Source organism: Ostrinia furnacalis, unplaced genomic scaffold (genome assembly GCF_004193835.3).
Source record: "Ostrinia furnacalis isolate ACB-3 unplaced genomic scaffold, ASM419383v2 OfSCF3746, whole genome shotgun sequence".
Classification (NCBI taxonomy): Eukaryota; Metazoa; Arthropoda; class Insecta; order Lepidoptera; family Crambidae; genus Ostrinia; species Ostrinia furnacalis.
In genome coordinates, this window is record NW_021133985.1 from 530,358 (window position 1) to 557,990 (window position 27,633).

Below are 27,633 nucleotides of genomic sequence, written 5' to 3' on the forward strand. Positions count from 1 at the left end.
CTACCAACAAAATGTAGACAGCTCTATAGAGAGTTACTCACCTGGTGTCCGTTTGGTTGCGCAAAGCTGTATACATTTTTTTGGTAACGGCGACTGGTTGCGCCGCCATGGTGTCCCGGTGAAATATAGCCCTAATTGACGATCATATTTGATTAGTTAGATCTTTACGAAAAGAGATGTAATAAAAAGTACAATTGAACAACAGTTAGGCGATAGTTTTTGCAACCTCCTGCGCAACCGTAACAAATCGGTTACGTTACTGCTTCAACTGTAGAATCAGCTGAAAGAATTCAACCAAACATTCACCAGCCCCGACAGCCGTGATCGTCTAGTGGTTAGGACCCTACGTTGTGGCCGTAGTAACCCAGGTTCGAATCCTGGTCACGGCAGTGTCTCACTGTCGCGGCGGGGCTATATTTTTATATTAATTATGTTGTTGTTTTAACAATTAATGTTTCCNATTTTAGGAAATAGACATATTTACGTTGGTATTATTATCTAAAACCTTGATTTATAAAAATTAGAATTGGGATTTAATCGAGTAAATGTTGATTTAAAGCTAGTTGATCCGTCGTGTTGGAAATTTTCCCAAAAATATAGCCCCGCCGCGACAGTGAGACACTGCCGTGACCAGGATTCGAACCTGGGTTACTACGGCCACAACGTAGGGTCCTAACCACTAGACGATCACGGCTGTCGGGGCTGGTGATTGAATAAGTAAAATATTGGACCTTATTCCAACGAGCTGACCACGTTACCGTAATAAATTCGTAACGGTTGCGCAAGCGGCTGCAAAAAGTGAAGCAAAGCCGGCTGTAATCGTTTTGTTGCAGCGCGGAAATCATCGGCACGCGAATATTGGACGCCTAAATCGATATGCGATACATCATAAGCCGACTTAGAATAAGACCACACCCTGCCCGTGGAAGTCGTAGGCGACCAAGATACAAATGTGTTCATATTAGATTTCTCTATCCAGTCTGACCAGCGGACAAGGTTCTGGACTGGAGGCCGCGTACCGGAAAACGCAGCGTGGGACGTCCACCCACAAGGTGGACCGACGACATCATAAAGGTAGCAGGAAGGCGCTGGACGCAGGCCGCTACCAACCGGGCAACATGGAAAGCGTTGGGGGAGGGCTATGTTCAGCAGTGGACGTCCTATGGCTGAGATGATGATGATGATGATGATGCTGAGTCTGACCAGCAAATTGTCGATTTGCTTCTGGGAAATTAGGCTGTGTTCTTGCAGTGGAGATAAATAAGCGACCTGATGATGATGATCTAGAAGCCTGCTGACTAAAACCCAGTGCGACTCTCGCATCAACCCCGACCTCAAGGTTCAGCCACGAGAGGGAGTCCCTACGAGGCATCCTATACAGGGTGTCCCAGAATGGGTGAATCAAACTGATAGGGGAGGTAGCTCTACCAATGTACTATCTCTAAAAAATATGTGGAAAAAATAAAGCGCATAAGGATACAAAAAAAATATTTTGAAAAAGTGAAAATAAATCAGCTTTGCCTAAGTATCTGGCTATAATTGCTGCGTTTGGAGTTTATTTGTACTTTTTTCTTACTAATATTAATTGTACATGATCGCTTCGTTTATCTGTAAACAAACTTTTGAAAATAAAGAATAGATTTCGAGTTTAGAGCACTTTATTTAAAAACAAATCCGAACTCAATTTTTTTTATTTCATATTTTTTAGGGATAGTCCATTAGTACAGCTACCTACCCTAGCAGTTTGATTCACCCATTCTGGGACACCTTGTATAGCCTGATGGAATATATTATTTACTGCAGATTCGATGATATTGACGTAATAAGCCTCCAGAAATCTTCAATCATCTTTTGATTAAGGCTTTCGAAAGAGGAATAATTGCGTATTCGAATATTAAAACCCGTAAAATACGTTTTTAATAAAATGAAATCCCAGCAAAAAGTGTACATAATGCTGGCAGTTTTAATCTTTCAGAGGTCAGAGATAAAATTGACTGATTTTTACTAAAAGACAGACAAAAGACGGCTGAGCGTAATTTCGTTAATCCCTTGTTAAAATAAAGGCTTGGCCCCATGTCACACTCATTGCAGTGGGTAACACAGATGCGATGACAGAGCGGTTCTTTAGAATAGCTCGTTTTACGTTAAGATACGAGATAACGAAATATTTAGAGTTCTTAATAGCCTTTTGAAAAAGCACAATTTAGCTTGCCTGGGACCAGAACTCTGATCAACTCTGGCTTTTAAGGGATGTGAATTAATATGTGTAAATAATTAATCCTTAGATTACACAAGATTGGTGGGATGGTAGGTATCTCATAAACTAAGTCAGTGTTTGTGTTTGTATAATAATGAACACGCAAGCATTTGTTTGATCCTGACTAACGAACTAAATGTTTGTCTACAATTACTACATATTATCCAATTACATACATTAATGTATCTGCTTAATTTTTCATTGGGTTGGAATGGCAGGAAAATATTATTTTTTAACAAAAATATAGCCCCGCCGCGACAGTGAGACACTGCCGTGACCAGGATTCGAACCTGGGTTACTACGGCCACAACGTAGGGTCCTAACCACTAGACGATCACGGCTACCGAGGCTGGTGGCGAAGGCACCTTAATTGCTTGGGACACTGTATCACAAAACTGGACCACTTTCACCGCAATGTGGATTGCGTAGGCGTCGCTGCGGTCGTTAAAATTTTTTGCGTACTTTTTAATTAGTGTTATAAAATTATAAGATGTAACTAAAACTAAGCAAAAAAAAAAATTGCATTAGGTATCTGAGCAGCGAGACCGCTGTAGTAGTTCATAGATGCTAACAATAATAGGCAATGACAAGTGGCACGCGAAAGATACTTAAAGAAGTGATGTAAATCAACCTAAAGATCCATTATCTAGTCATTTATCTCCACTAAAGAGCAGTCACTCTTTAGTTTATCAGAGACAAATGGACGATTTGGCCTCACTCGCTCTACACTATTCGTCCCTTAGTCGCTTTTAACGTCACTCAGAGTGAAGGTGGTCCTATTGTACTTTGTTGAAATCATACGGCACGGCACGATAACAATCAAAGAAAATCCTGAACGAAAAGTTCCTAGAGACATGGCTATCAGACAAGCAAGTGAAGGCTGACTTGTTCACCAGCTTCAGAGCTTAATTTTAATCGGTATCAGTTTATCAATCTAAAGATTTCTGTAAAAAGTGAAACTCAGAAAAAAGTGTCAAAGAAATTACTATAGGCTTAACTCAGTCAGTGCTGAGTTATGGGAGCAGTAGAATAGAATAGAATAGAATAGAATACCTATATTCAGCATTAACATTTATGTGCATACATGTACAGAGGTTAAATATTACTAAGCCATGCTGAAAAGGCGCCCGCTCAGCGAAAATCGTGACATGACACACACAAGTCGTCAAGTCACGAAGCTGGTTTTCAGCGGGTACCAACATGGGGGTTATTACGCCAGTTATGCGTCCTTTTGACAGTGACGAAGTTTATCAATAAAATTCGTGTCGGTTCGTAACACTTCCTGGCAAAAAGACGCGCAACAGAGGGCGCTGCTGTTAAAATAAAATATCAATTTATTTACATAAATACAAAACAAAATATAAAAAAAAAGGTAGACCTAAAATATTACGTTTACAAAATATTTATAAAGATAAACTCCACAATTGTTCCAAGTGCACTAAACAAAATAACGAGACCAGAACACAATCAGTTAACGGTATAATTATTAAATAAAAAATAAAAAAACGGTATAACGTTTTCACTATAAAAAATAACTATAACACTTATGTGATCTGTGAGGCGGCTTCGGACTGCCGACCTGTCGTTGTGTTGATTCGGACCGTAAAAAAGAGAAAAGAACAATAAAAAAAAAAGAAAAAGTCAATAGCGAAAGGACGCTGTGTTCAGCTGTGTTTTTCTGATTTGATACGAAATACGTTCTATAATGTTGATGCGAAAATTTTCACTGTGCGAAGCGTCTCAAAACAAAACAAAACACGGCGGAAACCGGAAAGGTGTGAGGTGCAAAATGTGACACACGTCCTGCAGGGCAGATGCTATTAAATGGAGTAAGAGGAGCGAGCAACTACGGCGAGCACGACGCGCAAAGTCCCCTGGTGAGTCCAAAGTAATTTGTGCCAGTAAAGCACGTGTAACATGTATCGCACAACAAAGATCAACCATCATTGTGATCATACTCCACAGGGCGCGCCCAGACTTCGGCCGAGAGAGATAAAGCGACCATGCTGAAGCTGTCCCATAAGCCATCTGACTGTTAATTACGGCGGGATCGACCCGTCAACCCCTGCAAGCGCGACGACGACATATAGGTATGCGATACAATGCCATCTGCCCTCTGTGACGTGAGCAAGTATTTCTTGACATGTGATCTAAAAGTGTGTTTTGTTTGCAGGTTGCGCAAAGGAGGTGGCAGGTCGTTCCAACACCGTGTGGCAGCAAATCTGAAATTTTTTAACTTGAAGTAGCTATCAAGTGATTTTAAATTGTGGCTCTTTCATCATCACCATTTCAGCCACAGGACGTCCACTGCTGAACATGGGCCTTCCTCAATGATTTCCAAATTGTCTGGTTGGTAGCGGCCCGCATCCAGATCCTTCCTGCTACCTTTATGAGGTAATCTGTCCAACTTGTGGGTGGACGTCCCACGCTGCGCTTTCCGAGCCTCGTGGGCGGGAGTTTGCATCGTGCGGTCCACACAGCTTATGACCGCAGTCTGTGAAGGAACTCTAGCTGTGATCGCGATCCTCATCAGTGAGGGACCGAGGAAGAAGAAGAAGATGATTAGGCTCTAGAATAATCCTAGATTAAAAAATCTTTCTGAGAGCTTTATTTTAATTGGTAACATACTTTTCACTCTTTTATTTTACACCACGCGTTGAGTATCATACGTAATCGCCGTCCATTAAAATTTGAGCTTTGATCATCGCGAATACGGATTACTTTAGCGTATTCGGATATACACACCCTTCGAACATAGTCTGGTTATCGGAGGATTTGCTTTCAATTACCTGTGAAAATTGCGTTCTCACCTCTCGGTCAGGTGTACATACATACAGGTCATACAACTATGTATATGCTATATCCATCTCTGTCTCACTTACCAGCATCTAAATAAATCCCACCGCCGCTCGACTATTGTGGTGAGCCCACTCGTAACACAAGCTTATTTAGCTTACCACGAGGGGCTAATGGGACTATTAGTAATTTGAGCAATACAAATTGGTAATAATCTTTAAAAAAAAAATAGGAGTGAACAAGACCAATAGAACAGAATATCATGTTTGATATTGTGATAAATATTATGTTATAAAAATTGTTTTGACAATCGCGTGGAACACGTACCAAATCATCAGGCATAGTTCATATTGTCATCTAGAGCCACCAAAACATTAGACTGGTTTCAAAATCGCACCTGTCTCAACTAAAGAAGGTTTGCTTTGATGTGCCACCGGTTCGTATCTACTACAAATACTAAGGTAATATAAATATAAATATAAAAATAAATATCCTTGGACATTTTACACTGCGTCGCTAGCCCCAAACTAAGCAAAGCTTGTACTATGGGTACTAGACAACGGATATAAACATACTTAAATACTTTTTTTTTTCTTTTGTAAATACATACATATTATACATAGAAAACACCCAGTCCAATACAAACAAATATGTTCATGCACACAAATGTTTGTACTGTGCGGGAATCGAACCCGCAACCTCCGGAATAGTAGTCCGATTCGAACCACTACACCAAACGGCCGACAAATATCGGTAACTGATATGCCCGTCAGAGTATCAACCTACAGAATGTCTAAAGTTCCTTTGGTAATTTGCTGTGTAGAGCTTATACAAACTTGCAAGGCAGTGAAAATGACATAAAATGCGTACACAACAACTGCCAGTTATCCCATATTGTATTAGATTAAATAAATAAAAAAATATAGCCCTGCCGTGACAGTGAGACACTGCCGTGACCAGGATTCGAACCTGGGTTACTACGGCCACAACGTAGGGTCCTAACCACTAGACGATCACGGCTGTCGGGGCTGGTGTTTGAATGGTCGAAATCTTTCACCTTGTTCAAATGGTGGTACCTACAGTCCAAGCACTTTCGTAACAGACTCGCAGTCGCAGCTGTTGCGCACGCGGTTGCAATAACTGTCATTGTAGTCGGCGGCGTACCTATTGTATTATTTTTACGAGAACTCTTACAAAGAAAATACTGAAGCAGTTGTTTTCGTAGAATTTTCCCTTTGTATTTTTATCTTTACTGTTTTAAAGTGAACAATATGGTTTCACCAAGGGTCGTTCCACCACCGATGCAGGGGTTGCACTACTTAAACATATCTTCGAGGCTTGGGAGAATTCTCAAAATGCACTAGGGGTCTTCTGTGATCTCTCAAAAGCTTTTGACTGCGTAGAACATCAAACGCTAATTCGCAAACTGCACTATTATGGGGTAAAGGACTCGGCTTTGGATTTAATACAATCCTATTTAAACTTTAGAGTTCAAAAAGTTGACATAAATGGTGTTTTGTCTTCTGGGTCACCTGTGAAAATGGGAGTTCCGCAGGGGTCCATTCTGGGTCCATTCTTGTTTCTTATATACATTAATGATCTACCATATTTTGTTAAGGACTCTTGCGAAATCGTGTTATTTGCTGATGACACATCTTTGATTTTTAATATCGATAGAAGTAAAAATAACTTTGACGATGTAAATAATGCACTAACAAGAGTTTTAAGTTGGTTCACTACAAATAATTTACAACTCAATGCAAAGAAAACAAAATGTATAAAATTCTCTTTGCCTAACGTAAAAACAGTTAGTACACAAATAGAACTTAATAATAATGCAATCGATCTGGTAGACTCTACTGTATTTCTGGGAATTACCCTGGATTCAAAACTCCAGTGGGGCCCCCATATAGAAACTCTGGCGGGAAAGCTCAGCTCAGCGGCTTTTGCAATAAAAAGGATACGGTCATTAACCGATGTTTCAACAGCTCGCTTAGTCTACTTTAGCTACTTTCATAGCCTAATGTCATATGGAATCATGCTATGGGGCAAAGCTGCAGATTTTGAAACAATATTTATTTTNTTTGACTTTGACTTTTGACTTTGAAAGCTGTCCAGTAGCCTAAATATCATCACATCTGTCCGAATGGGTTCCAATATGAAGTTTCGACGCCCGTGATTCTGTCCTTGATAAAAAAACAATTCACTAAACAAGAACAAAAAGGCACTTATCTAATAGAATCGATTTTAATTTTGGACTGGATAAAGTTAAATCCAAAGTCACTCGTGCGACAAATTACTCGATCGTATTGATAAGATATCGAATTGATATCGAATAACCAACGAACCATATATGAAAGTAGCGTTATTTATTACGTATTCTTGGAATTTGCATTTAAGTAAGACTTAAAATAATTATGATTAAATATTCTTCGGGTCTATGCCTTGAGAATAGTAATCGATTAAACTCGAAGAACGATTTGAATATTTACTTATAGTTACTACGAGTGATATTATTAAACTGTAGGGTCTATAACGTCTAGCTTTAGAGTATCCTTGAGTAATGCACAAATGCTTGTTTATTCAGGAAATATATTTATACAATGACTGCCAATCTAAATACTGGGGCACCTTAGCAATTGATATACTGGAAATTGTTACATACATTTACCACGCGTTATATTTGAAAATTGGATATCATTTCTCAATCTCAGCTGAAATAGCCTCGCAAAATGAATTACCGAAAAAGCGAACAATAAAACCCGAATAGTGTGATACATTATTCAGCCTAACGATAGTGTTAAAGCCTAGGCTCTCATGTTGTTTTATTTATTTTTATCTCTGGAAATGGGACGTAAAAATAACCACACAAGCAACCACAAAAAGTAAGCCTGAAATCTGCCCCGTGTCTTCGTCTGAATATAGTAATGTAAAATGTAAAGTAGGTATCTACATACTTCAATTACTCCCGCTTGGGTTCTCTATAAATAATACAATCGACTAAGGGTGGAATCGACTAAACAAGAGTAAATATTAATCTCGGAATAAATCGTCAGTTTTTACATAATATGTTCCATATTGTAACTGTCAATGTACCAGTTAAACCAGGAGTTACTCTCGGATAAAAGTTTGGTTGAATCGGGCCTAACTCGGAGACCAAACCATTATTCTAATTCAAGTCAGATTCACGCTTCGATGCTTCTCAGCATTTTTCGTTCACCCCCGCGAAACACAATAAATAGGGATTAACGTGCGAACGGTGACAAAGGAGTTAACTCACAAAGGAAATAAAATTTTCGCGTACAAAGCTATTTTCCGAGGAATAATAGAGTGTAAGAATTGGGATATCCCTCAAAGGAAAGCAGATGTTTATTAGAACAAGGTGTTGACGCGTTCAAAGATTTCTTTGTACTGCTCCTTTTTGTGTATCGATATAGGCAGATTATGTATATTTAGAATATCTACTTGTTCATTCATTATGAGTAGGCGCACACCGTTGATTTTTAGTTGGCCGATAGTTTAGTCGGGCAGTTGATCAGTATGGGCATGTATGGGAGTGCGCACACTACGCCGATTCGATTTGGCCGATTCTTCATACAAATTAAAATCGGGCACAACTATCGGCCAACTAAAAATCAACGGTGTGCGCCTACTCTTGATACTGGACTACAAGGCGGGGTGAAATATTATCGAGGTACATAATTAAAAAAACCTACAATATCTCATTATCATCATTTCAGCCACAGGACATCCACTGCTGAACATAGGCCTCCCCCAATGATTTAAATTTCGCCCGGTTGGTAGCGGCCTGCATCCAGCGCCTTTCTGCTACCTTTATGAGGTCGTCGGTCCACCTTGTGTGGACGTCTCACGGTGCGTTTATATCTAAATAGCTACTATAAAGCATATATTTTGTAAGTACTCTTACGTGTTCGCTATATGTTATTATCAGCATTGAAAAAAAGGTGTAATGGCCAGACAGAAAAAAGAAATAACTGGGAATTAAGAACGAGACGAGATATTGAAGTTCAGAATCAACAGAAAGTTTGCAATACGCAAGAAATGTGAGAAATAAAGTACGAAGGAGTAGGAATGGAATATGATGGACTTATGTGAAAACCATTCCAATTCCGACACAAAGTTGAGCTTAACCATTTGGCTTAACTCCAAAGTTCGCCGCTAAGCCGGATGTTTTCAAAGCTCCCACTTTTATAGCATGTTTGTTTACGGGCTAATAGCAGAACACTATCGGTTTTCTATAAAACGCAGCAGCAACGGGTTTACGGTTTATTTTTATAACGACCCGTGGCTTTCCGCGTTCGTTGTTTATTGTTGTAGGCGAGTGTGTTAATTACCTATTATCGCATATATTTCTACAAGCTGAGTAAATGTTTATATAAATTCGCTATTGTTTATATAAGTAATGAGGGAAATTGGAACAAGAATTCAAAAAATTCACAATACAATTGATACCACGAATTTTGCAGGTGCAGTAACTACATAGCTCTTCTAAAAGTGGACTATTTCCACATCTAGTTCCCGCATTCCTACAATTTCTATGTAGCTAGGAACTACAGCTTGAATTCCAATGAAAATCCAACAAGTAAATGCAAGTTATTTTAAGGTATTTGAAAAATGTATTGAGCTACCTCATCAAGGGATCTGCGTTTTAAGTAATTTTAAACAGATTGTGACAACTATTCAATTTTGGTTGTTTTGATGCATAAGAAAATTAAATGTACCCTATTTTCTGCAAACACGAAATGGGGCCTCAAGACAATTTTTATAAGATCGCCTTTTATAGGAACCTAAAGGAGATTTATTCCTAAGAGTCCCATTAAATTACCGTCTCAACTTGATATGTGGAAATCACGCCATTATAACGGCTCATTGGATTCGATTCGCCAAATGCTTTTACCACCTACGTATGAAGTGTGGGCGGTTACGAGTTTCTTAATACCTAAAATTATTGAGAATAAAATATGAAAATATCTACCGTATTTGCAGAAAAGATCTCGAGTCCCAAAACAGTGAACACGGACCGGAAAAACTAATAAAACTCATTTAATTTTTGCAAGTACGCTTTTAAAAAGCACTTTTACAATTAAAACGCAATGTAACCGAATCAGTGGACCGACGATCTAGTGAATGTCGCGGGAAACACCTGGATGCGGGCAGCGCTTGGGTAATTGTAGTGACTGAGTTTGTTCCGGCGTTTCTTTTCAGCACTTGCCATATGCTTGTCTCGAAGCGCTGGTAGGGCCCAAAAGATAAGGAGACATTTAAAGTGCTACCTACCTTTTTTATTTACTATATTTTTACGTTCATAAGTGCCACTTGTGGTCCAAATTGAATAAAATATTTTTGATTTTGATTTTGATTGTGGAAACCTTGCAGAATGTCACCAAATATTGAATCATCCAAAGAAAGTAGGTGCATATGACACACACACTGCATTGCAGAGGGATATTGGATATTCAATACATAAATTCTTCTATCATACGCTACGGCAAAATGTTTTTACTACTAAATGGAATTCGATTCACTGAAGCTTTGGTTCCCCGGACGGAAGCGTTTTTAGATTTTCAGTGAAGCGAGTGGGCGATGCGCCTGATGAAAAGTGGCACGTGGCGACAGAAGCACGAGTAGATGGTAAAAGCATCTAAAGGTCAAAGCTTTACTTTCTTAAGTGAATGCATCGGTAAATTAACCTGAATAATCCTGAATGCGACAGGTGTGTTCCAAATCATTGCTTGAAGTTAAATGTTCCTAACTTTTTAACTAATAATTTCATTGAGGTTTTGATCCCTATTAAGATCAACTATTTACTGTATTGCTTTAATTTTGAATAACATTATAGTGACCTCAACTGTGTCTGCCATAATTATAAATATTAGCATTATATTTTTAACTTTAGCAATTGTGTTATAAATTCAGTGAAAAAACATTTATTAAACACTACATTTGGCTAAAAAAGTTTGTTTTATAAAATCCGCGCGCTCAAACATAAATCGCAACGCACACAGAAAGCTTTCATAAAATATTTCCAATAACAACTAATGCAAATATTTTCCATTTTCCCACAACTCGTGCTACAATCCTAAGTGCACTGTTAAACCGATTTCCGCTTCACAAAGCCTTTCAACCGCACTCGCTGCGTGACGTAAGATTGATACCAACAATCGCTCCCGATATTAAAGTTGGCATAAATCAAATATCAAATTCTGCCTTCAATAAATCACGGCACATTTACATAAACGTGTTTGCTTTTCATTGTAAGGAATATGACATTTACATTACAAACGATATCAGTTTAAAAGGATGAATGCCGTATGAATAAACGATTATTTGGCTAAATTATGTAGATACCTACTAGACGTTAAGGACGACGAGTAAACGCTTTTTATTTAAATATAAAAAAATGATTCTGTAGTTTCATAATGACAATAATTTACACAAAAAAAAAATCCAAGTAGGTACTAAGTATGATTCAGCATAGTACGATTCACGCAACATAAAATATGTACTACTAGGCACCTCCCGCGACCTTCACTAGTGTTCCGGCTCGTGGTCGCCACTCAAGAACTTTCCTGCCCCAGCGGCCATCAGCTCTACGAGTTATGTGCCCCGCCCACTGCCACTTGATTTTAGCGATTCTGCGGGCTATGTCAGTCACTCTGGTTCTCCTGCCACCTGGATGCGAGCGGCGCAGGACCGGTCTTTGTAGAAATCCTTTGGGGAGGCCTTTGTCCAGCAGTGGACGTCTCTCGGCTGAAACGAACGAATGGACTAACTTCTCTACATGTTGATATCTATAATAATCTTGCTTGCAGGATACTTGCATTTCTATCAAACTTTTTGTGTTATTAAAGTCAAAAGTAGGTTACGTGCGTGGAACTCTACTAGCATAACCCAGTTTGGTTTATATGCAACTTACACTTTAACCTTGTTCCCCGAAGTCGTTATATGTGCTACAGTCAAAACTCATAATCGGTCAAAACCACTTTTGACTGCAAAAATCAGTCCAAAGTGGTTTTGAGTGATGCTCTTGGTCAATATCACTTTTGACTGATTTGTCCAGTCAACAACAACAATAACACTTTTTATGAATTTCGACTGATTGGTAAAATTTTATATCGGGTGAAACCACGTTTTGACAGATTTTTTGAACTGAAAAGTGTTTTTGACTAACGCCCTTGGTCACTGGGACATCAGTCAAAAGTAATATTGACCAAGGGCATCAGTAGAAATCACTTTTGACTGATTTTTGCAGTCAATAGTGGTTTTGACCGATTATAAGTTTTGGCTGTGACATGCAAGCGACTGTAAAACTGGTGACGATCTCCCGAATCTGAACTGTTCACTGTTTTATGCAACACTTGAGAATTTATGCCATGGCTTGGCTTTGATCGGTGCGAAGCGCTGACTGCGAAGTTTAAAGATCGTCCGAAGATGCTTCCGAAAAGAATACGTCCTTGGAATTTAAATAGTGTGGAAACTGAAGTAAGTACTTACCAATATTTTATAGGAATATTTCGCATATAAAATGAAATTACATTACATTGGAAAACTTGTTATTTATCGGTTATATTAAATACGTTTTAAACGAGTAAAAAATATGCCCGACTCTATCCTTAGGTATTTTTTCTCACTAATTTCCTAAAACTGTGAAAGTACGAGTTACTACTAAACATAATATAAAAGGACAAATACATTGCAAAGTGTCGTGGAAGAATTTATTGAAAAGCCCAAACGGACACGATATAAAGTGACCTTCCCTAAACAAACCCAAAACTTGCTACAATATCAAAATCAGTCCGTTTATCATTCGGCGAATTACACAAACACATTACGACCAAATGCGTCCACAAACACAAAGCTTAAACTACAGCTTACTAAAGACAGGACAGACGATATCTCAAATGCTTTGTTTACGTTCGCAGCTTCAGTTACGGACGTTTTTCAGTGCGCGAACGGACGTGGTGGGAACCGCACGCCGCCCGCCCTACGTCGCTCGTCTTTGATACGGACGTAACTCTAAACTAAACAAAAAAACATCGTGCAAGTGGTACAGTTTGTGTTTCATGAATGTGTGCAACGTTGATGCGTTTGTTTTTTAATGAATGATACTTCTGTGGATTTGGAATCTGTGTTTTGGTAACGAGCTCGATGTCCCTTTTGAATGCTTTTGGTAAGTGGTAATTAGTTTTATAGTTTTAATGATAGTTTGGCTAATTTTGATGACTATTTAATTAATTATGTGTATTTGTATACTAATCTCCATGGTGATCCAGCTGTATCTAATCCTCGAGTGCTGAATTCGTGGAATTATAGTATTTTGATATCCAAATGATAACGGTTACGATCTGTCGATTTATCAAAGCTCATAATGAAATAAAAACACATAGAAAGATATGAAATCAAAGTGTATTAGGTATAAATAATTATCTACCTATTAACAAATACTTTCATGATCAAAATCTTTTTTAGTTTTTATCAAGCTCCTATTCAAATCGAAAAAGCATCAAATGACAGAACTTATTAATAATTCTTAATATAGTTCTGAAGAAAACTTTTTACCTGCATTATTTTTTTAACAAACGTTCTCTACTTTAAGTAAATAAACGAATGTGTAGCTTTGTGCTATGCAACCAACACTACCCATCCATCTTTATTCACCTCTTTTGTATTTTGAAACAAAATACAACGTGAAGTAGTGTTTTCCTTACCCTCGTTGCCATCCCAAACCTTTTCCAAATAAGTCAATAAGGATAAAGCTTAAAAAATCACTACCGAAAATATTATTGGGAACACTGACATATTGCAATCATGAGTAGACAATTTTGATACATTTTTCGGCTAATATTGAAGGGGAAATGTTATTTGATGTTACTGTGACAAAGGAAATAAGTCTTTGTTTAACAGCCTAGCTAGTAAATGATAAACATTTCTGAAGCGTAACAATGACATAAATATTACGAGTAGACTAATTATCATGTCATTTCTTCCTTCGGTAATGATACAATTTATATCACATCATTATTAACCGTCATTCTTTAATTCTAACCACCAATCTGGGGGCACGGCAGTGCCCCCACCAAGTCGAGCAAACAAGCGGCACGGCCGTACCATCCTTTTCTCGAAGCAATTCAGGCTATTTTCGACTGCCTGTAACTTCGTTGTGGATAAAACTAGAAGGCTGAATGATTAGAAAATATATTGACTTGGCCATCGCATGAAAACACGTGTAAATTAAATTATTTAGTGCGATGGCCAAGTCAATAATTTATGTAAAACGTTAAAGATTTCCTGGCCTGGACTTGGTATTACATGGATCTCACAACTTTTTACCGTAGAACAACTGAGTTGCGAGACTTGGTTTTTTTGACAAGTATTGTTTTTGATGGGATACAAAAGTGTCTGGTCCTCTTGGATCTGTTGATAAATATTATGTCAGCATATCAGACTATACTCTTACATCTTTGTCGCAAAATAACATCTAATACCACCCCATAAGATGCCGTAGTATTTGTTAGATGTACTACCATTAATTTCTGTTTGGGATAAAAACCTTTGACCTCATTACCCAACACGAATCGGAGCGGGGTCGACACTAAAATTAATTAACATCGAGAGCTAATGACGACACCCGTGGATACGTAATGCGTATTAAGTCATCCGTTGTCCTGATTGGGTAATAAATCCTGGACCGCAGGGAACGCGTGTTTCTCAATTAACAACTCCGGAGGGTAGGTTGGTAACTCTTTCCTGTGTAGTAAGAGAGTGAGGCTCTTTAGACAGGGAGTTTTATGGTTATTTCTCGGTGGGACACACATTGTTTAATCAATCTATGTATTTATTTCCATCACTGTTACTACCTGTTATCCCGTTAATCCCTCGTGGTAAGCTAAATATGCTTGTGTTACGAGTGGGTTCACCACAAATACCACAATAGTCGAGCGGTGGCGGGGATCGAACCCGCGTTCCTCGGATCACGAGTCGGCCTGACACCTTCACCATTCGGCTATCGGCTAAATTAGTTTCTCCTTTTGTATGTTCGATTAAGACACTTTAAACACGCTACACAAATATAAAATCAATTTGATAGGTAAGCTTTCCTGTTTTACGCAGAATGAATAACTCAAAGATTTTGGGTCATTACCTGTTTTCAGGAAAATTATTTTCGTGGAAGGGAATATAATTCAGGCATAAAGAAGTTAAATTCAAAGCTTTGCATTGTTTATCATTACGCCATTCCTTTAATGGAATCAAATAATGATGAATTTTGAGCACAAATTATTAAAATGCCCCGCCCGTATTCATTTAAAAATGGTGTTCATAGGAATTCATTTGTTTAGCGAATCTTCGCATAGGAATGTTGACAGATATACTAAAATATTAGTGATTTGCAGGGGCTCGAGTTTTTGTGAATATAAGGGTTTAAAAAATATGAAACATTGTTTCATACACTACATTTGGCAGACCCATAATGGAAAGTTAACCACACGAATGACACGCGTGGTTGTATCCAACCGCATACCCCACAGCCTTGTTAACGTCCCAATTGTCACTTTTACCCGAAAAGAGCGTGTATTTATCTGAATCTCAGCTCGTCGGTCACGTACCGAGCAGCAACAAATATGGGCCCTTACGGGACGCAATTTGGGATACTTGTGTTCACATATGGGACGCCTCATTTGGGTGTGCTTGGTGTTGCGATACGTGACGAAAAAGGGGAAACTCTGATTTAGTATAAAGGGTGTGCGAAAACAGAACGTGTTTTCTTTTACGTAATTGAATGGTGTAACAAGGGTCTTCGTGGAAAGCAATAATGGCGTAGACATTAATCATGGACGTTTCTACTGAATGCTATATTTGGCCGCAAAACATGTCCGAATATTCTTGGCAACGCGACAGTCAAAGTCAAAGTTGGGGCTAAGTCAAAATTGTCGACCCAACGCAATTCAGGTATTCGATTAATACTTGCTAGTTTCTTGGTCACTGTCAGTATTTCCAAGAGCAGTAGAAGATAGAAGGTATGTATATGTACACATATACATGAAAGTAATATTTACGAACTTGCAAACTAAGCTAATTTCATACCTAACTTGCGAAGATTGCGTGTAGAGCAATAGGCAAAGGCTTGTATTTTAAACTGTCCTTACACGTGCCGTTTTAAAAAAAGAGAATAAAATAAAAAGAGTGACGGCCCGAGGCGTTGATAATTGGCCACCGCGCTGCTCCCAACGGGTCGGGATTTATCGCCCAATCAGGAAGAGACGGGCGACTTAATACATTATGTATAAACAGCTCTGGTGCTTTTCAAGATTTTCCTCGAATTAGAGAAAATGCGTCTTAATCATATAAGGGTCGAGGAGTTCAATTATTACCAAATTGATTGAAGAGGGTTTGTAATGGCTTCTGAGAAGTGAAAATCTTTGCCAATGATTAAAAACTCCTAAATTCTAACCTTATTTTCTATCCATTATCTTTTAACAAACAAAATTGTTCGGGGGCACCTTACATATTTTTAATATCATCATTGTTTTAATTATAAAGAGGCAAACGAACTTGTTTCTGACTGATGATAATAAATCGATCACTGCATTGCCATCTACAGAAGACTTGCATAATTAATGCGTTTGCCTTCAAACCTTTTAAAAACTGAACGCTGTTTTCTTAAAGTGGTTTTACTTATTCACTACAAACCCTGATTTGATTTTTTCTCCGCTGTTTGGTAAGTTGCCGGCTAAACAATATTTTTTTTTTAAATTCAAAGAACGTGCATTCGCGTGAACATTTCGAATTGAATGAAATGTCGTAGCTACATAATACAAATTACATTTCCATTCTGTGCAGCTCGTGTAGTTGCATTTCGAGCAAAATTTAATAACTCACGTCCTAAGAGTACTTCTTATTTTTGCTGTTATGTGTTACAATTTTCGCCAGTTGATGAAGCAAAGCAAGCAAGCAAGTAAGCGTTTTGAACGATCTATTTTAATATTTATGTAAATGATGTTCTTAAGTGACTATTGCCCGTATTCACAAACATTACTGTGCGGTCTCATAGTGCGCGTGGACGCACAGGGTGACACACGAACCAATCACAGAGTTCTATTCAACGCTGTGCGTTCGATTTGGTTTCACTTAAGCACGCATCGTTTGTGAATACGGGTGTATGTCTTTTTTGAGCATTTTTTTCTTTAACTATATCCATAACCTCTTTGTATCTGGGTAATTTCTTCGACCTACTTGCAAAGCCAAGGCCGATCTAAACGAGCAGGCAACTATCCTATGCATGGTAATGACTCAATTCAGCTTAATTACTATGCATTTAGCGCATTAATGCGAAGTTTACGGCTCTATTGTAATGCGTTTTCAGCTATAAAGCGGGTTCTGGAATGGATTGCTTGGTACAATCGGCTTATAGATAAGCATCTAGATCATTGGTTCCCAAAGTGGGGGGGGCGCCCCCCAGGGGGGGCGTAAAGACCTTTAAAGGAGGGCGCGGGTTATCTGTAAAAAACCTGCGACCGCTGAGAGAATGCATTCCAGACTGCTCGATACGACTAATAAATAATCTTGACTGGAGGAGGGGGGGCGCGGAATTTTTTGTATGGTCGAAAGGGGGCTCGTCTCAAATAAGTTTGGGAATCAATGATCTAGATAGACTAAGTAGAATAGCGTTTGTAAGTCGACAGCATAATAACCCACATAAGTACTAAGACATAAGTTGAAAATCCATATTTTGTAGTAGAGTGATGTCCTCTACCACAAAATGACAAATGTCTAGGACTGTCCTGTCCTTACGAGTAGGTCTACATAAATATGTATAAGGCAAGAGTAACCGTAATAGACACATCCACATCACAGATGTGGCATCAATTCGGTCTTTTTTTACAAATCTTTTTTATGAAATCATATGGGGTGAAGCGTCAATCCGGACGCTTCAGCGGAAAATATTGAAAGAAAAACTCTTTCAGTGTGTCAATGCTGAGAGCGTTGATACATGGCATGTTGTTATTCAATAACATTAAACCAAATGAGAGTGAATTGTATTTTGGATTTCTTTTGTGAGTTACCTACTTCTTTATTTTATTTCAAGAATTCACTTAAAATGTAGATGTAGAATGCATAATTTCTCTTATTGAAACCTCTCACAAAACATTTGAAAAGTTTTATTAGTACTCGGTCGACATTTCAATCGTTCGGGTTAGTCGGCAACGGAAACCTTCCCGGGAAGTTGCTTCAGCATTGCAAACAACTGCATTTGATGGATTTCAAATGCACTATTTTCATCTTTTTGCGTCAACAATTGCTTTATAGGGAAATTTTCTTTGCGAGGATTCTCTTTCTCACAATTTTCTGAGGTAAATAAAAATATACTGCTTTTTATTATAATGTTACCTATTTGCGACATTGCATTGTCGAAAGCAAATCAGACATAACTTTTTTGTAGCAAATAGCTAGGACCTATTTCAACTGACTAAAGATACTCTGCAAATTTTAGTTTCATAGGAAGGAGGCAGTCGCATAATATACAACAAAAATGTATGTGGAATAATAGAAACTGGACTGAAATAATTACATGAATCCCTTAAACGGACAGCCCTTCGCTATTACATGAAAACCCATCCAATTTCTACCTCAAAAATTTTCATTGCTAATTTTAAGTGTCCGCTGTAAAAAGAACACTCCAAGTATATTTTTAATGGTCGCAAATAAAACAAGCAAGTTCTTATTGCTAGCGATTCTTGTAGTCGAACTAAGTGCCTACTTATAGAGTCAGAAGAACTTAAAATACAAATATCTCAAGAATACTTAATAATACAATTTTAAGAATATTATGTATTGTCTTCTATAAAGATGAATTATCAATAAAGCCTCTATAAATCAGGGCTTAGATTTTTATTATTTTGTTCATACAGTGAAAGTAACAAAGGACCACTTTATTTTTCAATCTCCATTGTGCGCTCAGTCACAATAGAGCTAGCAAACTCGAATATAATGTCAATATGCTTTTTAAAAACCTTTTCTTCATAACTAAAATAGCTTTATTCCTATTAAGAGCAGTATTAAGTACGGATAGTTTTTTTAATCAGCACAAGCCACTGCTAGACTGGATTTTTAAATGTTAGATCTTGGAGTATTCCTATCTAAAATAAAATATCTATAATAAGATTAAGCGACTTGACTACCTTTTGGTGAATTTCTCTCGCTATTAATTTAATTTTATCCTGTATGCACATACATCTTTATCTAATAATGTCTTATTTGTGTGTTTCCTAATATGGCCCCGACCCATCTTACCCATTTAATTGTAACTATAGTAAGTTTTTGTTATGCTCCTGAAAGCCGTAAAAGTATTTTTTTCGGATAAATTGAATAATATATTGTTTGTAATTTGAAAAGTTCCAATAGTGTAGTGAGTTCTTCGAATACATTCTTCAATTCCATATTATACTCATTCTTATTCGACAATAGGCCAGATTTGCCCTCGGGCGTTATACTGAGTAAAGGCGATTGTACTGGGCGGGTGAATGGCCCAATCGAGGTTTCGAGCTTCAAACTATGTCGCACACATTTTCCGAATATCTACCCTCATTTGGCGTTATCGAGTTAGACTTTTCATAATGTCACTTTACAAAAGAAATACCAGATTTTTGGTAGAACTTTTAAACCTACATTTAAAACGTTCCATTACAATTAAAATAGAGTATTACAAATGTCGCGTAATAGCGAATCAGGGATCTCTGATTAGCTATTTCAATTATGATAGAGCCTTTCATTATTTTCCCCCGCGAGATTCGAACCCAAACCGCAGACGTTGTTGGTATGCGAACCACCATAAGCTGTCTAAATAGGTACACACACAATCAAAGGTTTGTGGTTATGTTATTACCTAGTCTTGTTTTAAAAGGTAGTGTTTTGTCATTGTGCGCGTCGCCTGGTATGATTGAGTAGAGGCTAAAAATCTTTCTTTTGTAAGCCATATAGGAAAAGTTTCGCTTGATGGATTGGAGGTAATGGCACTATTATGGACTCTTATAAAGTAAGGCACAGGCAAAATATTAAATACATTTTTGTTGCCAAATAACATCTATTACAATCCATTTAATGTCTCAGTATTACCTTGATGTGCTGTCATCCGTGCCATTTAATAGCTTTTCTTGAAAACTTATAATTACTTTTAAAATTTCCAGGTTTGCTGCTGAATTTATTACTTAGCAACAACTTGAACTTTAGGATATTCTTTGAGATGTTTATAACCTTAATGCGGTAAACTTAGTATTTTCTTAAAGCACTAAGAAAATAGTGAAGTGTATAAAATGCGGGAGTAAATATTCTCTCTTCAGTAGTTGTTTGTGTATTGTACAATCTCATTGTGTGAGCTTTGTAAACCGTGAGTTTGCTTCATTATCAACTCGTTTTACTCTTAGACAAGTATAATATTCTGAGCTTGTTTTCCTTTTATTCAATTTGCAAGTGCATAGAATGATGAGCATATTCATATGAATACAGAAATTATTTCCCATGAGAGGATTTAAAATTTAAGTTTTAATTTTTCTTCGTTGCGATAGAAATACATACAAAATTTTGGAAATTATACATTATTTATTTTNCTAGCTTTCCGCCCGCGGCTTCGCCCGCGTGGAATTTTGTCTGTCACAGAAAAACTTTATCGCGCGCGTCCCTGTTTCAAAAACCGGGATAAAAACTATCCTATGTTCTTTCCCGGGACTCAAACTATCTCTATGCCAAATTTCATCAAAATCGGTTGCGAGGTTTAAGCGGGAAAGCGTAACAGACAGACAGACAGACAGACAGACAGACAGACAGACAGACAGAGTTACTTTCGCATTTATAATATTAGTTGGGATTTATTTTTCATTAGTTTAGGACAATAGCATGCGTTGCAAGATTTGTTCGTGTTGTTATTTTATTCCATTTTATTGACTTACCTATTTCGTATTTAATTTTCACATTTATTTTGTAATAGTAAAATCGATTGATGAATCACAAGTTTTGCGTAATCTCGATCAACTGTGTATTTATAGGGAAAAATACATAGGGACCTTAAAGAAGTATTTTTTATTTAATATCTGTCCTTATTATCCGATACAATGCCCATGGAATTACTGTTAAGGCTCGCTGGACAAATCCTCAAAGGCAGGCTTTCCATTAATACCGGGGAATTCTCTTAACTAAAAGCGATTTTTTTGGGTTGGCAATATTTTTCTCGGTAAATATTTTTGTGGATATAAGCTTACACAGGGAAATGTACTCGTTGAATGCTGAACCTTGTTCGCTTGCAATAAAGTTTATTGTGCAGTATTACTGCAGCACAAAAAGTCACCAAGTTCGGTCCAAAGCCAGTAGCGATCGGTGTTGGCGCGGTGTTGAGATCTAACAGCTACAAAGTTTCATGGCATCTAATTTCGTTAATCATAACTTAAATTATAGTAAACAGCACACCAGACTCTACATTATTGTAGAAAAATAGTGTTTCACGTCGTCTGAGCAACTGATTTAAAATCTATTAGCGTAATTTCAATTAGAGTTAGTAGATCCATCAAATGTTCGACTTTGCTTATTTATTAAAGCACGCATACTTAGAAGTTCCATTGTTCCTTACGAAACAATCCGAATAACTTCCCCAAATCGGAAATAATTTCCAGGAATCACAAATGCCTTCCTTAAATCATAACAGTGTAAAGTTCGAAGGGTTGAAAGTCTGCCGCGATTATGCAGGGTGTTCGCGACGCCTTAATATTGTTAATTAACATCAATTATTCTCCCGAATTAATTCTGTGCCCGTAAGTCGGTAAATATATTCTGTGTTAGCCACAGCTATTTATAGCGTTTGACAATCAAGTTTTGAGAATATTGGTTGACCTGTCAGGATTACTATCAGGGATATCGGATTCGGTTGTCAGAAAAAATCGTGTGCTTTTTTTCTTTGACTTTTTATTAGTTGTTCTCTCAAGTTGCTTTAGGAATTGCACCGTCGTCAGCTCTGATAATATTGTTTTTAGGTACTACCTACCTACCTACTTCATAAATGAAATGCTCTTAAAGCCAGACCAGCAGCGGCTATCTCCTACAACTACATCAGCGGTGTCCTAACGTGTCGACATTGTTCGCGCACGTTTACCAACAAGATTGGCTACTGTAGCCATGTGAGGGCACATGATAGGGCAGCCCAGCGTAGCCCTCTTATTGCGGACTAAAGGAATTTTGTCGCAGTTACCGTAGCCGAAAGCGGCTTGGGAGTATATATAAATGAAATGAGTCTGGCAATGTAGCTGAAAAATATGTAGCTAATTTGAATAATCGACGCTTCACTAAACTGATTTCCAAGACCTAGTTAATAGAGGTTAATTTATATAAAGTCAACGCTATTGATCCCTTTCAAGAAATAGGCGGATAAACCACAAATATCTAATTTGAAAACTTTGCTTTAATAGATATTTTGTTTACAGAAATCGTTGAGTACGAGCCGAAATGTAAATTAATAATGAAGATAAATTAATCTAACTTTCATAAATTACCTTTATAAAGATTAATTGCCTTAGCTTATTTCTTGGTATTTTGACACAATTGTAATAATGAAATAGAAAACTTAGGCGTAGGCTGAATTATTAAATGAAAACGGAATGCTTTTAATAGACTAATATTAAGATTCAAACAACAATACCTATGGTGTTCTAGTTAGAGTATACTAACTTAATTTACGTTTTTTTTTAAGATTATTAGTAGTTTGTTATTTCACAAATTACTAATAGTCCCGTTAGTTGTTTACTTCTTCAATATTACAAGTGTTAAGAGTTACTTACACTTATAAACATATTATGGTTCTGTAAATGCTAGATTACTTCATTTTGTCCGTAACCATGCTAAAAATAATTTGTAGTAGAGTACTTAAGTTACGAGATTGTGCTACAAATCACCTTTGATTCGTAGCTCAATCTCGTTCTCTACAATGACGGCCAATCTTCTTGAATACGTTTAATATCCACGTCCCAGGGGAAAGAGTTGCCAGTTTGTCAGAAGTTTGACAGAATTACTGGCTATTCACACGGGCAAAGTTCGGTGTACTGAGGTCGAGGTGAAGATGCTAAACTGTTCATGTAAAAGTTTGTTCGTAATTCGTATTCCTTCGACATATTCAGGAGCAAGTTATTTTGAATTTTTATACTTATTTTCCCAATGTAGAATTAGGAGTATGATTAGCAACAAAAATAAAATTTTATTGATGTAAAAATACATTCACTGATATTTCGCTAAACAAATTCCAAGTATTTGAAATTCAATTTCTTTATCGTTTTTCCATGATAAGAATCTATATATTTTTTTAACAGGACCCTGCTAAACATAGCAAAAATAAAAGGATTATTTTAAATGATAACAATGTTAGTTTTATGATTTTGTTACAAAATTAATTAAGATTTAAATTCTATACAATTTGTTCGAGAATAATTTATTACATGGTTACCCTACTTTAATGGGAGAAACTTTGCATGCATGTTCTAATAGTAATATATCTTGGTTTTTCCTACAAAACTCATTCATCAACAGCGAAACTATGTCGATGATTCTGCAGCTTTTTTGCAACATTGACCGTAAATAAACAAACAAAACATACCACAAAAGTGCTGATACAAACGAGCCTTGTTTGCCAACTAGGACGTCCAAATAGTGACGCGGGTGAAATAGCAAACGGAATACAAAACTAGATAACATGCGAGTAGCTGGATGATGAAATATTAAAACTTCTGCCGGATAGAGTCATACTTTTTGCAGAAAACTTATTATAAGTTGTATGCACTACTGTGCAAAGTTTATTTCTCAATAAGGCAGCACAGAATAATTTATATAGCTAACTTAATTTCATCTTTACAATATTAACAGCTAGGTAGGTACCTATGTTTTGTTGTGTTTGGAGTGCTTTATGACGCATCCCTTTCAAAATATTTTTTTTTATTACGACTAAAAGTATAATTAGGTAGTCACCTAGGCTATCACTATTATTATGATCGTATGATTTTTTATAGAATTAAATGTAAAAGGTAGCATAAAACGATAAAATTAAGGGTAAAAGGTATAAAACCTTTCATTTAAACTGTCGAGTGTATTTCGTCGCTCAATTAGAATGCTGCCCGGCAAAACGTCACACCGTGCATTGTACGAACATCGAGCATTTCCATCAGACTGGAATAAAAGGGGCAACGAGGCGAGAGGATGATTTGAAACGGTCAAGCGAGACGCTAGGTAGAGTTCTATAGATACTAATCCAATCGTAACTGAAATCGTTGCGAGCGATATTGTTTTTCTGTGACATACAAAATTCCACGCGGGCGAAGCAGCGGGCGGAAAGCTAGTTTTAAAATAAAATTAATACGTTTATCGAGTTAAATTGGCGTGGTTTTAAAATTTATTTATTTCTAGTATCTATAAAATCTACTGCTTATTATAGTTTTAGCTGCCATCAGCTGTTGACTTTGGCTGGGTTAAAGAGTCTTTTTTTTCTCCCTCAACATCTGTCTTGATTTTGCTATTCCATAAGATAATCTGTCTCGCCAGACTTTGTTTAGGTGAACCATAAACTTATGAAAAGAGTGACTTTGTTTTATTACTTTGTTTAGAGGTTGATCTATCGCGAACATAATTTAAAGATACGCTGTTCGGTGAAGGCCAATACTGGAGATAATGGTAAATAATGCTGTTCCCCTATCTAGGTCACCTGTTGACGAGATCTAAGTATGATTAAAGGTAAATATTTGAGATGAAAATATGAATAAAAGTTACATTATTTTGCATGTGAACACTTAATTTAAGGCCTTATCAATTTAACCGTTTAAATACCTAGTTATTAAACATACCGTTTTTCTCTACAACATACGTAACTCCAAACGTTTTGTCAGTTACCAAACCGATTTTTCAAGCCCATGGGAGAGACTCGGCAACATTCAAAAGGAGGCTAATACTCGTGAAACCCCTGAAAATGTAACGGGACCAAAACACATTGTAAACAAATGGATTTTAAAAGACGTTTCCTGAGACTTTGTGGACCCAAGGGACACGGGGCGTACCCAAGAAAACCCGCATGCAAATCCAAAATGTATTACCGGAATAAATTGCTTGTACGTTGTAGCTTAATGGATATACAGGGGGATTTTTTCAAGTCAGCGTGGTTTAAACTATAAGTAGGTACACTTTATGTAGGTAGCAAAAATCCTGAAATGTCTCCTAGGGCTGATTTTGGCTAAACCGCATTGCTTGATTTTTGTAATAAAGTATTCTAGGAATCCTTTGATAACAAAAAAACATTTTGATTGATAATCGAACATAATGATACTAACAGTATTCAATGCGATTGGCCACACCACTGCGCCAACGCCGTCTTGTCGTTATCTCGCAAGTGAAAGTGCTCTTATTTCGGCAACAAAACAAGAACTGGACAGAACTAATGCTGGTATTTGACAATTCAGTCACCAGCCCCGGTAGCCGTGATCGTCTAGTGGTTAGGACCCTACGTTGTGGCCGTAGTAACCCAGGTTCGAATCCTGGTCACGGCAGTGTCTCACTGTCGCGGCGGGGCTATATTTTTTTATTTGTACTGTACGTTAAAGAATAACTTACTGAATACCATCAATATAAGTTAGTCGTTTTCAGGAGAAAAATATGATTATCATGACGTAAATAAGAATATTAATTTTATTTATTATCATACGACACAATACATGATAAAATATACGATAGTGCATTTGGCAGCTTTTGTAGTTTGTACATCAGTCTGCGCTAGATTGCAAGTTTTTGTAAGCTCTACATTGAAAATGACGAGGAACTTTAGATAAACATTCTGAAGGTAGATACTCTGACAGGCATATCAGTGACTGATATTTAGCCTACGCGATTTTCAGCAAAGTCTAGAATACTAACTAAATGAAAACTTATTCAAGTTTTCTACCCCATTCTTTAAAAACTACATTCTCATGTAAAGCCACACTGATCACGCGTGTTGCTAAGGAAATATTACAAGTCTGTCTACAACACACTTGTAAATACCGTGTGACTTAAAGCTGATATAAGTATAAGTAGAGAAAACCAGAGCCAAAACACCGCCGCCTAACGCCGAGGCATTAAGGTGAAGTGCTTAAAACCGTCGATTCGCGGGATAAAATTGCCCTAAATCTGCGGGAATGGCGCATTTATTTCGAGCACTTTGATAATCTGTTGCTATTATGGGGATTTTCCAGTGTTTAGACTTTTCTATAAAATGCTACAGAATATTGGAGTCACTGAAGTCATTCTTATAAGAGCAGTCAGCTCAATAATTATGTTGCTAACCGCAGTTTTTCACAACGAGACCGGGTTTACATCAAACTTAAATTAAAATACCCCTCTTTCCACCTTTCTATCATGTGTTTGTCTGTTCATTTGCCACAGGCTCCTTTGTTAGAAATGACTTCAAGGAACGGCTTAACACCTTTGCTGCGGCAGTAACTTTCTAATACTTTCCATTCCTTCGGTACAAGGTCATTAAACCTGGTATTAAAACTTACATTGTGGCGGCACAAGGCTTAAAGACCTTGTAATATTTAAGATATATTAATTTTATTTTTGGCTTCATGTTAATAGATATTGTGTTTTTTTTCTTTGAATATTAATAATAATGCATTTATTGACATACACCTGAAGGCGTTCGTGAATAACTTGTTTATTATAAAAATTATAGCTATATTCAAAATACAAGGCTTATGCACCTTGTTCCGCACTGAAGTAGGGAAGTCTGGTGGGTATTCTAGGGATGTGAAATACAAATATCGATAGTTTAAATTAAGTTTAAATAAAAATTTAAAAAAGTATCAAACAAAGATGTTTTAATAATTTAGTCTAAATATTTTACAAATAAGACATACGTGCATATATACTTAAATAAGCTATATTTGAAGAAAACATATTATTTAATAACATTTAGTTACAACTTCAAATGTTTGTCACGAAAAACATTATTTAAATTAGCAATAAATCGTGTAGCAAATTAAATTATAATCAATTTGCAGTTTTGATTTTGTTTGTTTCTCTTGACGCCATGTCGACATGTGCGTTTCTTACGAATGCGAGGCAACACTGGCTGCACGAAGCTAGCGTGGGGTGCGGTACCAGGTGCGCAGGGTACAAGGTGCTTCGACCTGGTTTCGCATTGTGAAGACATTTTATTACTTCCGTGCGGTACCAGGTCTAAAAACCTGGTATTAAGGTAGGTACATCATTGGATTCTATTTTAAGAATACATCATAGATATATATTCATCACTTTCCTACACCGGACCCAATTGAAGTTATGCCTTTCGCACGACAAGGAAGACTATAATTTTCTTAGCCGCACGGTAAGCGAGACGTACACAAGGTCTATAGACCTGGTTTCGCACTCAACGTGTTAAAAATAAGTTATAAGGGTTTTTAAAAGGGAAAATAAGGGCATCGTCTAGTGAAAAGCTTTCAAAAAGCGTGATTTGGCCATACGCTAACTTTTTCACCTTTTAGGTATATCATAAAAAAACTAAAGTTGCTTGC

General features: G+C 37.2%; 1 protein-coding gene, 1 long non-coding RNA gene and 5 other non-coding genes across 7 annotated transcripts in view; 4 read left to right on the plus strand and 3 right to left on the minus strand.

Moving 5' to 3' along the window:
• Positions 1-317: 317 nt before the first annotated feature.
• Positions 318-389, plus strand: TRNAH-GUG (transfer RNA histidin (anticodon GUG)). The gene has a single exon. It is a non-coding gene; the product is annotated as a tRNA-His (tRNA).
• Positions 390-622: 233 nt separating this feature from the next.
• Positions 623-694, minus strand: TRNAH-GUG (transfer RNA histidin (anticodon GUG)). Its single transcript has one exon. It is a non-coding gene; the product is annotated as a tRNA-His (tRNA).
• Positions 695-2,526: 1,832 nt separating this feature from the next.
• TRNAH-GUG (transfer RNA histidin (anticodon GUG)) lies at positions 2,527-2,598 on the minus strand. The gene has a single exon. It is a non-coding gene; the product is annotated as a tRNA-His (tRNA).
• A 1,100-nt stretch (positions 2,599-3,698) lies between these two features.
• On the plus strand, positions 3,699-4,485 carry LOC114358205 (uncharacterized). Its single transcript, XR_003656363.1, has 3 exons — positions 3,699-4,134; positions 4,223-4,347; positions 4,431-4,485. It is a non-coding gene; the product is annotated as an uncharacterized LOC114358205 (long non-coding RNA).
• A 1,516-nt stretch (positions 4,486-6,001) lies between these two features.
• On the minus strand, positions 6,002-6,073 carry TRNAH-GUG (transfer RNA histidin (anticodon GUG)). The gene has a single exon. It is a non-coding gene; the product is annotated as a tRNA-His (tRNA).
• Positions 6,074-13,051: 6,978 nt separating this feature from the next.
• Positions 13,052-27,633, plus strand: part of NGR-A17 (neuropeptide receptor A17) — a 70,726-nt gene continuing 56,144 nt past the window's right edge. The window contains exon 1 of the mRNA XM_028312107.1: positions 13,052-13,244. The gene's annotated coding sequence lies outside the window, so the exon portion shown is untranslated. The remainder of the gene's footprint in view (positions 13,245-27,633) is intronic.
• On the plus strand, positions 25,561-25,632 carry TRNAH-GUG (transfer RNA histidin (anticodon GUG)). The gene has a single exon. It is a non-coding gene; the product is annotated as a tRNA-His (tRNA).